Source organism: Tasmannia lanceolata, unplaced genomic scaffold (genome assembly GCF_043159265.1).
Source record: "Tasmannia lanceolata isolate RefF3 unplaced genomic scaffold, GAP_Taslan_0.1 ptg000024l, whole genome shotgun sequence".
NCBI lineage: Eukaryota > Viridiplantae > Streptophyta > Magnoliopsida > Canellales > Winteraceae > Tasmannia > Tasmannia lanceolata.
In genome coordinates, this window is record NW_027518701.1 from 16,166,594 (window position 1) to 16,188,179 (window position 21,586).

Consider the following 21,586-nt stretch of genomic DNA (forward strand, 5'->3'; position numbering starts at 1 on the left):
ATGTGTACATGGCCTAAACTGAGTTTCCAACCATTCCAAAGCTCAAAGAGAGTCTTTGGAACTGCCTTACTGGGAACCTTGTTAAGAATGTACACAACGGTCTTAAGGGCTTCACTCCACATAGAGATTGGGAGATTGGAGTTGCTGAGCATACTACTTACCGTATCCATTAGCGTATGATTCCTTCTTTCAGCCACGCCATTTTGTTGTGGGGTTCCCGGCATGGAGTATTGGGCAATGATACCCTCCTCCCTAAGGAAGTTCGCAAATGGACCAGGCTTTTGTCCTGTTTCCATGTACCTACCATAATACCCTCCTCCTCTATCTGACCTCACGATTTTAATTTTCCTTTCCTTCTGTCTCTCTACCTCTGCCTTATAAGATTTGAAAGCATTTAGTGCCTCACTTTTCTCAAATAGAAGGTAGAGATACATGTATCGTGAATGGTCATCGATAAAGGAGATAAAGTATCTTTGACTGTGAAATCCAGTGTCTTTAAGATACCGTCATTCACTAACCTTTTGATTCTATTTATGGAGATATGTCGTAATCTCCTATGCCAGAGGATAGATGAGTCCTTATCCATATTACGTCTTTTAATGCCTCTTTTATCATGTAGGGCCATTAGGTTGTAATTAGAAGGAGATTTAAGGTGTAATTTATACGAACCATCAACAAGATTACCATACCCAATAACTGAATGGTTTAGATAGCTCAAATGTAGCGTCAAAGAAATTAAACGAAAAACCACAAGCTGTAAGTCTGGAAATAGAAATTAAGTTCCTAGAAAACGATGAAATGTAAAAGACTCACTCAAGGTGCAAACTAAAACCAGACTGAAGAAAAAGCGTATATGACCCAACTGCTTCCACACGTGAGCTCACCTTCAGTTGGGGTTCTGTGGTTGGTTAAGCCCTGCATGGTATTGGCAACATGGATTGAGGAACCAGTGTCAATCCACCAGGAATCATGAAAGACGTCAGCAGCATGAGATACATAACTAACACATGAATAGAGATTACTTTTCTTTTCAAGCCACTTTGCATATTTGGGGTAGTCTTTCTTGATGTGTCCTTTCTTCCTGCAGAAGAAGCAAGGGCATTGATCCTTATCGCCAGTAAACCGAGCTGACGGTTTCTTATACCAGTCTCCCTTCCTCTTGAACACACATGGTCAATAATTCATTTATGGACCAATTCACCTTATGTGTGTTATAAGAGATCTTGCCCATATTGATTTGGAAGGGAACTGAGTATGAAATTCACGAGGAAAGGCTCAGAAATCTCAATCTTCAGTGAGTTTAGTTGAGCGGCTATATCTCTCATCTCTATGATGTGTTCACGGATCCCTCTTGCTCCAGTATGTTTTAAAGAAGATAACTTGCCCATTAGGGTGCTAGCCAGAGCCTTATCGGAACTTCCATACTGCTCTTCAACAACATTCAGAAATTCCGTGGCCTTATCGTACTTGGGGATGGATCCCCTAATGCTCTTACTTATGTGGCTCTGCATGAGTAGAAGACTCAATCGGTTGGATTTCTCCCACCTCTCATACAGATCCTTTTCCTTTGGCTTACTGGTTTCCATGGATTTAGGAGGTTCTTTCACACGGAAAGCCAAATCAAAGTCCATCCACCCTAATGTAAGCAAGACTTTATCTTTCCAGTCCGAGAAATTTTCCCCACTAAGAAAGGGAATATGAGTAGCTTCATTACTTAACATAGTAGAAAGCAAGGTTTTAAATTTCAGTTTCGGTACCCATTTCGAACCCACCGAAATCGGTTTCAGTATCCATTTCGTACCCGTTTCGGTACCCATTTCAACCGAAATTTTGTAACATTTTTTTAATAAAAAGTGGCATTTAATCGAAATTTCGGTTTCGGTCCCCATTGAAATCCAAAATTTTGGATTTCGGTTGAAATTTAAAACCATGGTAGAAAGTGCAACTGTAAAACATAAGAACACGGCATTTTAATAAAATGCGTGCTAGATTCCATTTAAATATATTAGGTCATCAACCCACGTTAACGACGCTGGCTAGAGATAAAATGCGTCATTGCAACACTCCTGTGGGCAAAGGTTGCAACGCACTAATAATTTGCCAAAATCCTTATTTACGGGGTCAACCAGTTGTAAAACCAATCTCAGAGATATCCTTATACTTGTGGGCATCTAGAAATATCCCCAAAACTGATCTCCCACTGATCACCTCAACCGATCAATCAGTGAACCATGATTGCTTCCCTGTGGGGCCTATCAATCACGTTTCACTGCCTGATCGTAATGGCATGTGTCACTTAATTCAATGCAAATCGATCAACCCCATGTGGCGTAGTGCACTTTGCCGTTGCACTTCGCCATGAGAACCTCATCATAGCCCAGGATGCTGTGGCTACTCCCGAGTCAATTGGAAGCTCTTGCCTTAGATCGATTAGAATCAATAAATCCATAGTTCATACATTTGCATCGAATTCTCTTGCTGTGGTTGAGTGCAACCAACGGTCTTAATTAACCACCGAATGCCAATACAAGTCAAGATGTTGTGGCCACTCTCAAGTTGTCATGACATTCTCCTTTACGTGACATAAAGAAAATCAAAATCGACTCATTGGCCCTAAACCGTATGCTAGTGGGTCGATTCCGGTTCACAAGGGTTCCTTCGGGGAGGTACTAACTGTAGAGTATGGATATCAGAATTACATTTCCATAAGAATCAATAAAGAAAACAAACCATAATCCCATACTAATCATTTAGAAGTACATCCATACATACACCAAAATAGAACATAATCCATAAGTGGGCCTTGCAAAACATATGCTTTGCATACTTTAAGGTCCCAAAACAACTTTTTACACCAAAGCCCATAACGATAAAACCTTAACCATTGAGCTTGAACTCTTGGTTGACCAATGGAGTACTTTATATGGCCTAAGTCCAAGAATCCAAGTTAATGGTCTACTTGAGCGGTTCCCATGATCGACTTTAACATCCTTTAAAAATCGATCTTTGGCCCCAAAAAATCATTATGGGTTTTAACGATCCACTTACTTTGCTGTAAATATATTACGGGAATTTAATTTCTATGTTTGGGCTCAAACAATAGTTTTGGGCCTGGTTAACTGGATCCTGGGCTCAGTCCCAACATTCTGGATCCAAAACTGGGCTCAAGGACCGGACCGTGGGCCCAATTCTCAAAATTCAAGCCCCAATTTTCATAAATATCCATTTCAATAAAAGGTAATAGGAAACATGGTAAAATTGTAATTAAAGCATTCATAAGCTTACAACTTTGCCCTTCTTATTTCACCTAATCACCAACCAACCGTACTTGTGGCATTAAATGCTAAAGTGGGTTGTGGTGGGTGAGATTACTGTCTTGCCCTCTCCTTTTCTCTAAATTACAAGTCAAACCATAGACTTTAAAGGAAAGCCAAAGGGTGTTGAAATCAATAACCCTATTTTTAACAAAGTTTCCTAATTCCTTTTAGAAAGTTTGACACGGGGGGGACAAATAAATCACATAATATCACAAGGGTCAAGTGTTTGTTGAAAATTACACAAGGGGGTTAAAACCCAGATAAAGAGGTCAGGCATGACGAAAATGCCCCTCTGCCATATAAACAGAAGCAGACAACTGATTTGACTTGAAAATCTATTTTTCCCTCTTCCCTCTTCCCTCTTCCCTCTTCTCTCTTCGTTCTTCCCTGTTTTGTTTCCTCCTCACCTCCGGCAACGTCATTTTCGCCGGCGATCTCGATGGTGAGCGCGAACGTGTAGCATATACACGGTTAGGGTTCAAAAAATGTTAGTTATTTCCTCTCTCTCCCTCTCCTAACTGCCATGCCATGTTTTTTTTTTGTTGTTGACCTATGTGACCATGAACTTTTTGATGGGTAATCTTTGATTTGTAACCATTTTTCTGCTATTTTGTGCTTGGATTTGTGATAGGATTTCAATGGTTGAAATATAGATTTTTTGAACTGTGATGAGTGTCGGATTGAATGGATTCCCTTCCCTCATACTCTTTGGTCTCTCCACAATCTCTTCTCTCATACTCTTTGGTCTCGCCACAATCTCTTCTTTCTCAAAATGCCCAAACACCGATTTCGCACTCGCCGATTTCTTCATCTTCTCCAGCAACTTCACCGGCCGTTCTCCGGCCGTCGGATGTGTGTCCGACACACTCCTCCCAAAATGCGGGTCGGCCTCCTCTACTAGGGTTTCCGAATTTTCTAGGGTTTGGTGGGTAGAAGGGTGTTCGAGGAATGTGGTAATGGGGGAGATTTCTTCAGTTTTTTAACGGTAGAGATTGAAGGATTTTAGTCTTTCTAAGACAGAACCCGCAGGTGTGAGTTGGGGTTTGTTCTCTGGGTTTCTTATTTTTTGGATGAGAAAGCTATTATGGTTCCAATTACTCTGTTGATTAGGATGAAGAGAACTGTGGGGGTGAAAAATTGTACATGGAGAACCAGATTGAAGGAAAGTTTTTTTCGAGCATTTTTTCTAGGTTTTGTTTTTTCTGATGAGAGATTGTGAGGGTTTTGGGGGAGAGAAAGAAGATTCTAAGCTTCTGGTTGGAGAGTGAGAGAGATGAGAGGGGTGAGTCCCCCTTTACTACTAGTAACCCAATATAGGTAGTTGGAAACCCCTCTGAGTGTGAACTTCATGACCATGGTTTGTAGTTGATGGGCCCTCTATGGGGACTTCTTCTACCCCATTTAAGGGCCAATAATATCTTCTTCAATACCTTGTAGAGCTCCCCTATATTGCCCTTCAAAACCCTCTTTAAGGACTAGTAACCCCACCTAGTTAGCTGAAAATCCTTTTGTGTGAACTTGAGGACCATGGCAGTTGATGGGCCATCTATGGGGACTTCTTTTACTCCATTTAAGGACCCATAATACCTTCTTTAATACCATGTGGAGACCCATGTACCCTACAGAATCCCCCTTTACCTACTAGTAACCCAATATAGGTAGCTGGGAACCCTTGAGTGTGAACTTCATGACCACGGTTTGTAGTTGATGGGCCCTCTATGGAGACTTCTTCTACCCCATTTAAAGGCCCATAATACCTTCTTGAATACCTTGTAGAGCTTCCCTACATTGCCCTTCAAAACCCTCTTTAGGTACTAGTAACCCCACCTAGGTAGCTGAAAACCCTTTTGTGTGAACTTGAGGACCATGGTGGGCAGTTGATGGGCCCTCTATGGGGACTTCTTCTAACCCATTTAAGGACCCATAATACATTCTTTAATACCATGTGGAGACCCATGTACCCTACAGAATCCCCCTTTACCTACTAGTAACCCAATATAGGTAGCTGGGAACCCTTGAGTGTGAACTTCGTGACCACGGTTTATAGTTGATGGACCCTCTATGGGGAATTCTTCTACCCCATTTAAGGGCCCATAATACCTTCTTGAATACCTTGTAGAGCTTCCCTATATTGCCCTTCAAAACCCTCTTTAGGTACTAGTAACCCCACCTAGGTAGCTGAAAACCCTTTTGTGTGAACTTGAGGACCATGGTGGGCAGTTGATGGGCCCTCTATGGGGACTTCTTCTACCCCATTTAAGGACCCATAATACCTTCTTTAATACCATGTGGAGACCCATGTAATGCCCTACAGAATTCCCCTTTACCTACTAGTAACCCAATATAGGTAGCTGGGAATCCTTGAGTGTGAACTTCATGACCACGGTTTGTAGTTGATGGGCCCTCTATGGGGACTTCTTCTACCCCATTTAAGGGCCAATAATATTTCTTCAATACCTTGTAGAGCTCCCCTATATTGCCCTTCAAAACCCTCTTTAGGTAATAGTAACCCCACCTAGGTAGCTGAAAACCCTTTTGTGTGAACTTGAGGACCATGGTGGGCAGTTGGTGGGCCCTCTATGGGGACTTCTTCTACCCCATTTAAGGACCCATAATACCTTCTTTAATACCATGTGGAGACCCATGTAATGCCCTACAGAATTCCCCTTTACCTACTAGTAACCCAATATAGGTAGCTGGGAATCCTTGAGTGTGAACTTCATGACCACGGTTTGTAGTTGATGGGCCCTCTATGGGGACTTCTTCTACCCCATTTAAGGGCCAATAATATTTCTTCAATACCTTGTAGAGCTCCCCTATATTGCCCTTCAAAACCCTCTTTAGGTAATAGTAACCCCACCTAGGTAGCTGAAAACCCTTTTGTGTGAACTTGAGGACCATGGTGGGCAGTTGGTGGGCCCTCTATGGGGACTTCTTCTACCCCATTTAAGGACCCATAATACCTTCTTTAATACCATGTGGAGACCCATGTAATCCCCTACATAATCCCCATTTACCTACTAGTAACCCAATTTAGGTAGCTGGGAACCCTTGAGTGTGAACTTCATGACCACAGTTTGTAGCTGATGGGCCCTCTATGAGGACTTCTTCTACCCCATTTAAGGGCCCATAATACCTTCTTGAATACCTTGTAGAGCTCCCCTATATTGCCCTTCAAAACCCTCTTTAGGTACTAGTAGCCCCACCTAGGTAGCTGAAAACCCTTTTGTGTGAACTTGAGGACCATGGTGGGCAGTTGATGGGCCCTCTATGGGGACTTCTTCTACCCTATTTAAGGACCCATAATACCTTCTTTAATAACATGTGGAGACCCATGTAATTCCCTACAGAATCCCCCTTTACCTACTAGTAAGCCAATATAGGTAGCTGGGAACCCTTGCGTGTGAACTTCATGACCACGGTTTGTAGTTGATGGGCCCTCTATGGGGACTTCTTCTACCCCATTTAAGGGCCCATAATACCTTGTTGAATACATTGTAGAGATCCCCTATATTGACCTTCAAAACCCTCTTTAGGTACTAGTAACCCCACCTAGGTAGCTGAAAACCCTTTTGTGTGAACTTGAGGACCATGGTGGGCAGTTGATGGGCCCTCTAAGGAGACTTCTTCTACCCCATTTAAGGACCCATAATACCTTCTTTAATACCATGTGGAGACCCATGTTCATTGTTGAAGCAGTCATGGTTCACTTGTTTTATCTTGGATTTCATTTAGTAAATTATTGGTCCAATGGTGGTCATTGAATTCCAATTGCTAGTGCTAATCTGCTTTCTTTCTCAAAAGGTCTGATGCTATGAGTTTTTTTTTTAAAGTCATCTGAGCTAATACTCGCCTGATGCCCATGTGGACCAAAATTTGTACAGACCTCCTAATCTGTTTTGGGGGTTTGTCCTTGTTGTTGTGCTTTGAGAAAATTCATATAGAACACTGATCTTTGCACTTATTGGTCAACTCTTTTGTTTCTTGTTTGCTTTGCTTGATATCTAAGAAGCCAGACCTTAGAGGTTACAAACATGATACATATTTTCAGCTTAGTATGAGAATTGTAATAATTGTTGGTTTTCTTGCTAGCTTTTCTTCAAAATAGTAGTGATTGGGAATATGAGTTTATGCCATGGCTTGGATTTTATTGATTTTCTTGCTAATTTCTTTTAGAGATGATGAGGATCAGAATTTTAATGATGGTCAATATAACTGAGTTTTTGGGTTATGAATTGATCTTGGTGATTTTGATTTGGTTGTTCATTGCCATACAATTTTTATCCAGTCAGGAGCTATGGCAAAGCCTTGAAAGATGTTGATGCGAAAGAGTGATAGACTGAAAGTAAGAAAGGCTCCAAGAAGGTCGGAAAGGAGTTTAAGAGGGGAGGAGAGGAAAACGGGAGCTGTGAAGAAGAGACGAACACATGTAAGTGTGTATGTTGTTAATTGTATAAATCATAGTAAGTTTTTTCATTTACGACATATATTTTGGCGATGTAATTTATTTTGCAGGCTCCATACGTCCCAGCACGATGTTCTTCAGCTTCTTTCAAATCGGCAATGGACAGGATAAAGTTGCAGCCAGTCCATTCTGATGCCATAGAAAAGACTCATTTTCGACATCTGTTTGGCATTGAGGACATTATCATGCACAAGCCTCTGATAAGAGCTATCCACGATAAGTAGACTCCTACCACTAAGACGTTCACGTTAGGGAGTATAAATGTCCCCTTCCTTCCAAGCGATGTTGCATTGGCATTAGGACTGCCACTTAGTGGAGAGAGAATGGAGGTCGTGAGGGTTCTCTCATTCGACAGGACAAAACCCCAACCTAAAGTGCCTGGCTGGCCATTTCTAGAGGCCAACGTGAAGGCATCGGTTATCGAGAATGAGAATACAGCAATAGTTAGAGAATGAAATCAAGCTTCGATAGAGAAGACCGTCAAATATGTTCTCCTGTATCTTTTTGCGTCTGTCCTTTCCACAAAAAGCGCACATCGAGCTGACGAGCTGTTCTGGCCCTACATCGACGACATAGGAAAGATTGGCAAGTATAATCGGGCGATGGCAGTGTATGACTGGCTGGTAGATTACCTAGACAGAGTCAGTAAGGGTGGCAGGTACCTTGGTGGCTGCTCGTTGGTAATTCAGGTAATTTGGACTCATGACGTTTAATATTCTAACTGCGCTGTTTATAGTATGATTAACATGGTGTTTCATATGTATGCAGGTATGGTTATACGAGCATACCACATTTTGGATTCCCACCAAACCAAGTGCTCGTCCACGTGTGCTTAAATGAGACTGGAAAGCAAACGAATCAAAGACACATCGATTAGTCGAGCAGAAGAAGATAAAGAAATCGAAGGTGAGATATAAAAAAATTGTTAACGTATATATCAATACTACTATCTTGTTAACTGACTATCTTTTCCAAAAATTCAGGTGGTGGTCACATTGAAAGTATCTATGTTGGAGAAGTCATAGGACCTAAAGGATGAGGTAATGCAGTCGAGCAGGACTATGTTGCCTACGTTATTTTATTTTACTTGTTGATATTTTAAAATTGATCATTGACTGTCATGTTTAAACATTAGGATGTTGATGAGACAATGGAAACCGATGAGGAACAGTTGGAATCCGAGGGGATAGTTTTGGGAGTACAAAGTGAATTGAAGAAAGGAAGTAGTGAAGATGAGTGGAAGCATATAAAAATTTTGGCGAGAGAGAGAGATGTAGTGGATAAACAGTGGCAGATGATTAGAGCAGCATGGGAAGACATTAAGAAAAAGAGAGGAAGATGTCGGAAAGAGAGAGGAGGAATTGAAAAAAGGATGGGAGCGTATGCGGACAACAAATGAAGGGACAGGGGGAAGAACGGAGGGGGTTGAGGAGGAGACAAAGGGCGAAAATGCATCTCAAGGTGCACGATTATCTTCGCAGCTGTGCGAGGATTGGACGGATTTACCTGACCTTGAATGTGACATGGATGCAACCGCCACCCTAATAGATGTATCGTCTCAGTACCCCGACTCACATGAAGAACGATTCTGCACCACACACGGGGTGATCGTTAAACCTTTGCAACAATTGTTCGAAATGGAGGTGAGCAAGGAAGTAGCACCATCTACTGAACAAATTCCTCGTAGCCCTGATGGTGAAGTTGAGCTGAAAGTGAGGGGTCCAAGGGATGAGATGGTGGATTCCGAATTAGGGAGCATTGTAAGGGGTGTGAAGATGGATGGAAGGAGTAGGAAACCTGAGAGAGCCAGAAAAAGCCCCTACTTATCAGGAAAGACTCGAAAGAGGAGGCAGAAGAAAGGGAAGAAAAAGGGGGAGGACCCCAACATACCTAAACCACCCCCGAAGAAGAAAGGGTATGACGGGAAATTCCCTAAGGGAAGGAGAACAGCTCTAATAGAGAGACGTCTAAAGCATGAAAAAAGGCAAGTATATGTGAATTATATTAGACCATGATTTAAGGTGATCAGAAACGAAAATTATTAACTAACAATTTAATACAATTTTGCAGTGATATTCTCATGGAAAAGGATGATGTACACCTATTAGCCGAAGACCTACAACACCTTCGGAATGTCAGAGAATACCTCACTGGCACTGTAAGTGTCATTTTTTATCAATAAATTCTACATTACCATAGGTAATAATCTACATCTCACATTTACTTCTCTTCCTTGAAGATCGTGGATATATATGGGAAGCACGTACAGTCCTCCAACGAGGATGGGTTAGCAGATCATAGGGGCGGAATTGTCTTCGTTCCTTCGGTGGCACATGTAAGTGTAATTTCTATCATCCCACATTTCAGTTTACATAAGATTATATATGTAGTATCCCATTGAATTCCTTTTTTTTATAGGGAACTCTAACTGCAGTGGGGAGCGAAGTGACTGACGAGCAGAGGGTAGAAAGTGGAAGACGGCGAAGGACGCTCTGCACGGTAGACTTATAGACCACCAGCTCGAAGCAGTAAAAATGGTACTATTACCATTATGTGAAGACAGCCATTGGGTTCTTCTCATTGTCGATATGGTGACTAAAATCTTCCACGAATGCAATTCGTGTAAAGGAATGGAGTTCCAGGAACGAGCAGGATTGACCGTAAGTGGTTTAGCATCTTCAATGTTTTCCTAGTTATAAATCTATACGTATAACACTTATGTTTCCTAAACCTCTCAATGTTAACCACTTGCAGGTAGCGTTGTTGAAGGAGTACTTCAAGGAAAGCGGTTGTGATATAGACCATTTTCAATATGCTCAGATGGACAATTTCCCACAACAGGCCAATGGGTCAGTATATTTAAATGTTTCTTTTTCTAGGGTATGAATTTGATTCGCTTAATACAACCGTTGTTATGCAGGTTCGACTGTGGTTTGTTCGTGCTTAAAGCGATCGAGCATTTGTATGAAAAGGATCATTCACTTTCACCAAGTGTGACATTCCCGCTTCCCGCTTATCGGGGACTGTGGCGATTTTCTTAAGGGGGATATATGAGTGAAAAATGAAGAAGATCTCCACAGCTTGATAGACTTATGTCTTTCGCATATCGGGTTTACATTTATTTATCCACCTCGGGTAAATTATGTAAAGTTCTCATGGATGGTGTAAACGGGATGGATGTTGATGGTCCTTCCAGTGAAGTTTTGTGTGTATTTGTAAGCAAAATGGGGTAAATTTATTTGTAATTATTGGGCGCATATGTATAGGATAGAAACCAGGCTGTAGAAACACAGAGGGAGGGTTTTTTTGTATCTCAGCATACTGAGAATTATGTATTTCTAATTAAAAATCAAGTTCTGTCAAGTGATGGTGGTTGTGGCATTGGGTTCATTGCGAAATATGCTACAGGACTTTGAAAATCATCAAATGTTTGTTCTGAAAGTTTTGGGGGAATTCTTATTTGTATTGGATGGAAATATGATTTATTTGTATTTAATTGTGGTTATTCTCTCTAGTTATTATTTTCATCCTCAGAGTTGGCAATGAGATCCCTGTTTTTTGTGCTTTTCCGGGTATTTATATTTTTATTGTAGCTGAAAATGTTAGGACTTTGTCTGAAAGAGCCCCAAATTGCCCCCAAGTCTTTGAAAACCATGATAAGATCGATTCCTTAATAGGGTAAAAGTGCTTTTGGATGCTCAGACAAAAGCTGAAAGTCTCATCTAAGAGGAGGCAGTTGAGTTCAAACTCTATTCTTTTTACACTTGTATATGGAGCTTTGTTATTAATTCCATTTTGGTGGGGATTTCGTTTGCTTAGTTGAATGAAACATTCTAATGCTTTAGCCGTTTCGAAAAAAAAATACACTATGATTATTGATTTTTTGTATTTCAGTTCGTATTTTAGGAAAGAAATAGGTTTTGTACAGGTGTACAAATGAAGGATTTTGATACATTCTAATGCTCCATTTATTTGGGACATCAATGCCCTTCAAACGAACAAAAAATGGTCACTAAATATGGTACAAAGAAAAGAAAAACCCAAAAAAAATATTGCAAAATGATGAACTTTTTTTGGCCCATTATCTCAGTATTCGTCCAGTTTTTTGGCAGAAAGTTCTGTTTCGTTATTTGTTCCATTCTCCAAAATGAAAAATGAAATCGAATTCATAACTAAAATTTAGAGCATTTGAAACTCATCAAAAAAATTTCAAGTAAACGGTATTCTTTCAGTTATTTACACTGGAAAGTGAATTGATTCAGTTGAAATGGATTATATATATATATATACAACCAAATTTCTTTTCCAGTTGTTGATCTATTTTCTTAGCAGCAGGAAAAAACTTATTTCAACAATGCTTGCAAGGTAGAACTCATTCCAGCTTCAGAAAACTGGGCAGCCTTCAACTATGAGAACTCATTCCACCTTCAGAAAACTGGGCAGCCTTCAACTACGATGCCTTTCGCAGTAGGACAAGAAGCCAAGGGGCACCCATCCAAGTCATTTCCCCACTAGTTGAGGCTAATATTCTCCAATCCCAAACACAGATACAACAACACTCCCATGAAGGCCAGACCGGCATCGAGCGCACCAGAAAGCACATAATTATGCCTCTGCCACCAGTCTCGCCGGTACTGATACACAACGAAGCCCGAAAGGAATCCAAGAATGACCTAGCTAGTCTAGTTAACAGCTGTGGCCGGCGGCATATTTCATGTGGCACCTATAAGGATAGGCATGTTGATGAGAGGGATCCATTTCTGGTGAGGGTAGGCCTTGTGGGCAAGCCACACAAGGAGAGGAGCAATTGCACCGCCGAGGAAGAACCAGTTTATGGCGGAGTATGTGCCGAGATCTCCGAAGATTCTGCGAGGCCCTATCAAACCCCAGATGACGGAGGCATTGTAGAATACATGGTCACCTGGGCAAGTCCATGGACTGTTTGAGGACAATAATTCAGTATCACAAATGTCTGGGATAGTCTCCAAGAGCCACCATGCAGTTCCCAAGTACACCAGTGCTGCTATGAGGGTACCCACCACCTGAAAATTTCATTCTATTCATCTTCATTGTCATTATTTAGAAGGAAAAAGATATTGTTAGGATGACAAATTTGGTTATTAATTTGTTCAATTGGGTAAAGAGGAAAGGTGGAAGAGGAGAGACACAAACCTGAGCCATGAACATTGTTCTTGGAGGAATCTTCATGTGATGACCAAGCTTGAAGTGTTGCAGAAATGTGATAGCCTGTGACATACTGATATACCCATAAACCTTGAAGCATATGTTAGCGACGGGGTATCCTGGGTATAAATACCCGAGTATATACTCTGTTGTGATATTTATCCCCGGCGTCTGGCAATAGAATCACCAAGTCAGATAATAATATTGAAAACTCTATTAAGGATACTCTTGTCATTTTATATAAAAAAGGAAGGCATTTTTGTCATGAGAAAATGTTATGTGGATGATCATAAACTGAATGAGTTTGTGTGCACTGTTTACACCTGACTAGCGCTGAAAATGCAATTGGATTAGACGCTCAATCTGTCACCCACCCTATTTGTTTTGGATTTTGATAACCTATTAGGAGTCGAGAGCTGATTATTGGACATAGAATTAAATGTCAATTTGAGTTGAATAATGACTTTTGGGCTCTCAACAATTACAATGTCCCCCTACTTTTTACATGAACTTTCGAAGCTCTGATGACAGTTACTTCATAAGTTCAGAATTTTGTGACCTAATTTCATGTAGCAGAACTAAAAACAAATTGAAGCATGGAGTCAGAATGCAGGAATTGACTTTCATCTACTCTTCATGTACTGTTCTGATCTTTCTCTTCGGGGAATTTACTCTGTTTGAAGACATCGAATATTTTGTTTTAGGATTCTTCCCTGCCAAATAGACTCAAACCCAATATAAACTAGGATTCGAGTACATTTTTTGAATTCAGTACACAAAAAAGATAAATATATGCACACCACTAATTACAGTATACCAAAAAAGGATTTCCCGTAGCAAAAAATTAAATACAGGAACTAATTACTGTGCACACTTTCAATTAATCCACTTGTCCTCCTTCATCCGAGTGGAGCCTCCAATGCATTGTCCGCGGAGTAATTACGTGAAAAAAGGAGCTGCATAAGGTACACTCGACCTACAAACACCACCACCACACCGAATAAGTATGGAATCGGGGAAGTTTGATACTACTTATTGACCTCCATAAATTACGTATCACGTACCTATTGAAAACGGGGGCAGAGGGTCCAATGGCAGTTTCATCAGGCAGTTGTCTCTCCATGGGAGGTTCTCTGCAAGTCCTTTTGTTGTGGCCAAGTTTTCCACAGATCGTGCATTTACGATGCACTCCACTCTGCAATTCGCGGTCAGATCTTCTCGTACGCGGCCGTCCATGTGGTCTTTTCGCAATTGGAGGTAATACAGTGTTGAGAGGTTCTGGAGGCACTTCCCATTGACTGCGATCTACTGTAGGGTGGAGCACCTCAGAGTACGTTTCCCGATACATCTCTATACGAAACCATTTCTGGCAATAATCGTACTCATCAAAATCCGTGATGGCAATGGTTGCCATGGCATGTCCGCACGGCAGCCCAAGCGTTTGGAACTCACGACATGTATAGGTTTGCAGCAGCAAGTCTACGACATCATGATGATCACGGGACCTTACTTCAAATTCGTGCACACCTACTCGATAAGCATCATATCCACGACCTTGTTCCCTGGCCAGACCCAAATGTTTTTCTGCATAATGTGTGCACTTTGTTTCCCACATCGCTTGACGTTTCTGTATGTATTCGGAGCTCTTAAAACGAGTCAGCTCCACCGCAGCTGCAATCGACAATTTTCTGGCATCCTTCAGCACTACATTGTAATACTCCGATCTATTGGTGGTCAACACATCATATCTATCCCCCTTGAAGTAGAAACTTGCCCAGTTTTCCTTGGGAATAGCGGCTATCCAGTTGTGTGCATTTTCACTCATCGCCTTAATTTTTTTCATTGTGTCTATGAAAACACTCTCTCTCAAAGCCCTAGCATCTCTCCAGAACAATTTCTTAAGTGAAGGGTCTTTGAAGTCGGTCTACAAATTGGCGGCGAGGTGACGCATGCAGTAGCTATGGTTTGCAATAGGCATTACTTTAGGCACTGCTTGCATCAACCCCTTTTGTCGATCGGAGCATAGGGTGAATGCGCCTATCCCCTCCGGCAATACGTGCCGCTTCACCAAATAGAGGAACCAGCACCAGCTATCTTCATTCTCAGTCTCGACAACTCCAAAAGCTAATGGAACTAATCCGTTGTTCCCGTCTACCTCAACTGCGATCAGTAAGATTCCAAGATACTTTCCATGTAGATGCGTCCCATCGACCAAAACTATCGATCTGAGTGTTGCTGGAAAGAACGTATGCTGGGACCAAATGCCCAGAATAAGCGAGCAAATTTATCATCTCCCCCTGGACGTAGATCTCTCGCTCGAAAAACATGCATGTAGGTGCCCGGGTTTGTTCTCATCATCTCAATTATCAGTGCAGGCAGCAAGCAGTACGAGTCCTCCACATTTCCACACTTTATTTCAAGGATGATGTTCATCACAAGGTGTGCTCTTCGGTAGGTCATGGTTATACCCCAATGCGACTTGATGTACTGTCTTATGATCCTTGTCCCGACATCTTTTGGATGATCAAATAGGGGTAAGCATGTCTCGGCAACCCATGGTGATGTAGCTAGATGATTATCATTGCCCTTTAAGTGAGATGTACACGTATGGTCTCTGACAAACTTCTTCACTAACACATAAGTCATACGGTTAATGCCTGATATACGCCACTTGCAACCTGGTTCCTTGCATACAACGGCATACTTCTTGGGAGTTGACCGTGACTTCTTGAACACGAATCCTTGCCGAATTGCATACTCCTTAATGACCTTCTTGAACTGCTTCATATTTGGATACATAGCCCCAACAGTTAACTCATCGAACTGAAGATTATCTGCATCTACCTCATCAGCCCCAACATACATGTCGTCTACTTCGATTGGTCGACTTGTGCCAGCAAGTAGAAATGGCCGACCATTGCCGGTAGGGGGAGCCACTTCTGTTGGCCTAAGGTTTTCACCAGAATCTTCTTCGTGATTTTGATTTCCATTATAATTTTCAGGATCATGGGGGGCCTCATCACCCTGCTCATCCTGAACCTCAGCCTCAGCCTCGTCATCATCCTCATCATCATCCTCTGCAGGATCATCATCATTGTCATCTTTAGTTCTAAATTCTTCCAAATCACAACTGAAGACATGAAAATCATCCTTGAAAACATTAATATGCTCCAACAGCACATCTGCATCGTTCCCGGGGACAATGATATCTTCGGAGATATGGTTCCTATACATATTGTCCGAGAAGTTTTCATTTAGGTCAACTCGAACCCTACACAGTTCAACAATATAAAATAAGGATAGTAGATTGAGTACTTGAATATAAATAAAATTCTACAAGACATACCTTGAACTAAATTGTGCCGAGTCACCTCCTATGCTTGTATTACCCAATTCTGTTTCATAATCACTTTGTAAGTCTACTTCAAAACGAGAGTCGGGAGTGACAGTTACTCGTTCCGGTGGATATCTTAGGTGTGGAATCGGTGGAACGGAAGTAGGAGGTATGCATGCATTATGAGAGGGATTTTGAGAGGGAATCGGTGGTACAGAATTCGAAGGTATGGCCAGGTTATGAGAGGGATTTCGCGGTGAAAAGGAAGGAGAAGGTATGACATTGTTTGGGGGCAGAATAGAAGAATACGATGAATTTAGGCCATTGTCAATTTTTATTATGTATAACATCACAGAGTTGAAAGTATCGTTCTCAAGCACCCTAACCAACGTTTGGAAGATATCATCGCTATCGACGTCGATTAGAATGCTTATATATGGATCAACATATCGACATTTGATGGATAGTGACACCCGTCCTCCAATACTCCCAATTCGACTGTAGATTAGAGCCTCCAATTCTTTAAGATTCATTCGGGGACTTACCAATAAGAATTTCTTACTCCCACCAACATATTCCCAATTAACTTCATCATTCAGTATGCCATCATAGTGTAACAGTAGAGAAAGCATTGTGCGTGCCAGTTTACGAAGACCTGCAAAGGGCCGACAAGATATCATAAGAACCACTACGTAAAGGGGGCTTCTCAAGGCGAATAAGTAGAGGCCGGCTTAACCAAAACCTTGGGAGGCACACGTTGAGGAGGTGAACCAGACAACTCTGGTTCTGAAAGAAGAAAATATGAGCTTCCTGATTGAGAACTTGTTTGCAAAAGGAGTATATGATATGGTTAAGACTTAAACATGACAAGAAGATGGTAACATTTTTATTTAGAGTATATTTAATACCAAACTAAAGCATGCAAATAATTGCACATAAGTGAACATTGCATTTCAAGTATACAGGTCACAGTACCAAATCTAGTTTAAAGACGAAATCTATCAGAAATTAGTTTAACATGTTAGATCTGGCAAGGATATAATATTTTCTTAATTAAATGACACCAGAAAATACTACTTGGAAGAACAGAATGAAGACTGGAAGGAAGAATATCTAGAACTAGAGTAGAAAAGAGGAATAGTAAAAGCTGCATGCAAACCACCTACACATTTCCAGAACTAACCAACACAGTTGTAACCCAGTCTCAATCAATGGGAAAGAACATAATCAATTAGGTTATGCATGCCTCATTTATGAAATGAAACTAATATAGAAACTGAGGATGAAAAGGAGCTTAAATAAATGAGTTTCTGATGCGGGGAATCCAACAAGATACATATCGATAAACACAAATTCAACAAACATGATTTCCTAATAAAACACATCCATAAGTCTGACAAAATATCATCGCTATCGAGGTCGATTAGAGTGCTTATATATGGATCAACAACAACCTGCTTCATATTTGATTGATAGTGACACCCGTCCTCTAATACTCCCAATTCGTCTGTGGATTAGAGCCTCCAATTCTGTAAGATTTATTCGGGGACTTACCAATAAGAATTTCTTACTCCCACCAACATATTCCCAATTAACTTCATCATTCAGTATGCCATCATAGTGTAACAGTAGAGAAAGCATTGCGTGTGCCAGTTTACGAAGACCTGCAAAGGGCGACAAGATATCATAAGAACCACTACGTAAAGGGGGCTTCTCAAGGCCATTAGAGGGGAGCGGTGAATGGTATTACAGAAGGGATTATGGGCCCTCAAATGGGGTAAAAGAAGTACCCTTTGAGGACCCATCAAATCCGAGAAGATGGTCCTCAAGTTCAAACTTAGGAGTTTTCAGCTACATAAATGGGGTAACTGGTACCTTAGGGGGGCTTCTCATGGGCAATAGAGGGGAGCTGTGCATGGTATTACAGAAGGGATTATAGGCCCTCAAATGGGGTAAAATAAGTACCCTTGGAGGGCCCATCAAATCCAGAAGATGGTCCTCAAGTTCAAAGTCATGGGTTTTCAGGTACAAAAATGGGGTTACTGGTACATAAGGGGGGCTTCTCATGGGCAATAGAGGGGAGCTATGCATGGTATTACAGAAGGGATTATGGGCCCTCAAATGGCGTAAAAAAAGTACCCTTGGAGGGCCCATCAAATCCAGAAGATGGTCCTCAAATTCAAACTCAGGGGTTTTCAGCTCCATAAATGGGGTTACTAGTACCTAAGGGGGCTTCTCATGGGAAATAGAGGGGAGCTGTGGATGATATTACAGAAGGGATTATGGGCCCTCAAATGGGGTAGAAGAAGTACCCTTGGAGGGTCCATCAAATTCAGAAGATGGTCCTCAAGTTCGAAGTCATGGGTTCTCAGGTACAAAAATGGGGTTACTAGTACCTAAGGGGGGCTTCTTAAGGGCAATAGAGGGGAGCTGTGCATGGTATTACAGAAGGGATTATGGGACCTCAAATGGGGTAAAAGAAGTACCCTTGGAGGGCCCATCAAATCCAGAAGATGGTCCTCAAGTTCAAAGTCATGGGTTTTCAGGTACAAAAATGAGGTTACTAGTACCTAAGGGGGGCTTCTCATGGGCAATAGAGGGGAGCTGTGCATGGTATTACAGAAGGGATTATGGGCCCTCAAATGGGGTAAAAGAAGTACCCTTGGAGGGCCCATCAAATCCAGAAGATGGTCCTCAAGTTCAAACTCAGGGGTTTTCAGCTATATAAATGGGGTAACTGGTACCTTAGGGGGGCTTCTCATGGGCAATAGAGGGGAGCTGTGCATGGTATTAGAGAAGAGATTATAGGCCCTGAAATGGGATAGAAAAAGTACCCTTGGAGGGTCCATCAAATCCAGAAGATGGTCCTCAAGTTCAAAGTCAAGGGTTTTCAGGTACAAAAATGGGGTTACTAGTACCTAAGGGGGGCTTCTCATGGGCAATAGAGGGGAGCTGTGCATGGTATTACAGAAGGGATTATGGACCCTCAAATGGGGTAAAAGAAGTACCCTTGGAGGGCCCATCAAATCCAGAAGATGGTCATCAAATTCAAACTCAGGGGTTTTCAGCTTCATAAATGGGGTTACTAGTACCTACGGGGGGCTTCTCATGGGCAATAGAGGGGAGCTGTACATGGTATTACAGAAGGGATTATGGGCCCTCAAATGGGCTAAAAGAAGTACCCTTGGAGGGCCCATCAAATCCAGAAGATGGTCCTCAAGTTCAAACTTAGGGGTTTTCAGCTACATAAATGGGGTAACTGGTACCTTAGGGGGGCTTCTCAAGGGCAATAGAGGGGAGATGTGCATGGTATTAGAGAAGGGATTATGGGCCCTAAAATGGGATAGAAGAAGTACCCTTAGAGGGTCCATCAAATCCAGAAGATGGTCCTCAAGTTCAAAGTCATGGGTTCTCTGGTACAAAAATGGGGTTACTAGTACCTAAGGAGGGCTTCTCATGGGAAATAGAGGGAAGCTGTGCATGGTATTACAGAAGGGATTATGGGCCCTCAAATTGGGTAAAACAAGTACCCTTGGAGGGCCCATGAAATCCAGAAGATGGTTCTCAATTTCAAACTCAGGGGTTTTCAACTACATAAATGGGGTAACTGGTACCTAAGGGGGGCTTCTCAAGGGTAATAGAGGGGAGCTGTGAATGGTATTACAGAAGGGATTATGGGCCCTCAAATGGGGTAGAAGAAGTACCCTTGGAGGGCACGTCAAATCCAGAAGATGGTCCTCAAGTTCAAAGCCATGGGTTTTCAGGTACATAAATGGGGTTACTAGTACCTAAGGGGGGCTTCTCAAGGGCAATAGAGGGGAGTTGTGCATGGTATTAGAGAAGGGATTATGGGCCCTCAAATGGGGTAGAAGAAGTATCCTTAGAGGGCCCATCAAATCTAGAAGATGGTCCTCAAGTTCAAACTCAGGGGTTTTCAGGTACATAAATGGGGTAACTAGTACCTAAGGGGGGCTTCTCAAGGGCAATAGAGGGGAGCTGTGCATGGTATTAGAGAAGGAATTATGGGCCCTAAAATGGGGTAGAATAAGTCACCATGGAGGGCCCATCAAACTCAGGGGTTTTCAACTACATAAATGGGAATCCTAGATCGAAACTTGTGCAAAACAGGAGCTGATTCATGGGTTTATCTTGTGCATAAACAGAGGTAGGCTGCTTACTCCTCTTTCCCTATTTGCTTTTTCTTGCCTGGTTTAAGCTCGGACAAAATGGTGGGAATGATGGCTGTAAATCTGTTTCCTTTTTTATTCTCTAAAATCTGCTAATGCAGCTCCTTCATCCTCCTCTAACAGGTTCTAAAAATAGGCAATGTTTAACGAACGGAGAGAGAGAGAGAGAGAGAGAGAGAGAGAGAGAGAGAGAGAGAGTGGGGTTTTAAAGTTTGATGAAATTGGAGCTAAATAAGACCCGATCATTGTTAGAGGGCTAAAAGGTTTGTATCAAAGCCAATAGAGGTGATAACTGTAGTATAATGAAAGCCTGATATTGAATGAGAAAGATCTCGAATTGCTCTAGGCAATAGAATTGCAGGTGCAACTGATGATGGAGTGCAGAAATCAAAGGGGCTGAAATTGGAGTTCTAAAAAATTAAGCTCTCAACAATAAATTCTTCATCCAATTGGAGCATTGCCACGAGCCACTTGGATATTTTCTTTGCCTATTTTGACAGAAGCGAACCACAGACTTGGCTTCCTGAATCTCAAATGACTTGAATTACCGTCAGACTTCAAATCGTGATGTTTCTCCTACACATTGAATCTGCTCTTTTCCTCTTTTCAAATCGCCACATGAGACTTCTAATATGAGTTGCAAGATCAAATCATGGCCATTTGTTTTAGCCAATGCTCAATAGAGAGGATATTAAAAATGGTTGTTTTCATACCTAATGTGGCCTAAAGAGTGGTTTCCCTCATAGTATAGTTGAATGTTCTCCTGTTAAAGAATGTTTCCAAAGTAAGATTTATGTTTAGTGATAACAACTACTTTCTAAGGTAAGATTAATAGCTCTTGGACAAAATTCTGTTCACACCGAATACAAATCATGAAAAAGAACAAGAAGGAAACTTGGTGACATGTTTTATTGTCTAAATTTTGTGGAAGATAAGATATTGCTAAGTCACAACTTTCATCAAACACTAAACAAGCAGAAGTGTTGAAAACTTTAGTCACTTCAATTGATTCAATCCGACACTCATCACAGTTCAAAAAATCTATATTTCAACCATTGAAATCTTATCACAAATCCAAGCACAAAATAGCAGAAAAATG

General features: G+C 41.6%; 1 pseudogene; it reads right to left on the reverse strand.

Annotated features, from left to right (window-relative positions):
* Positions 1 to 12,125: 12,125 nt before the first annotated feature.
* LOC143857092 (oligopeptide transporter 7 pseudogene) lies at positions 12,126 to 14,380 on the reverse strand (annotated as a pseudogene).
* Positions 14,381 to 21,586: the final 7,206 nt, after the last annotated feature.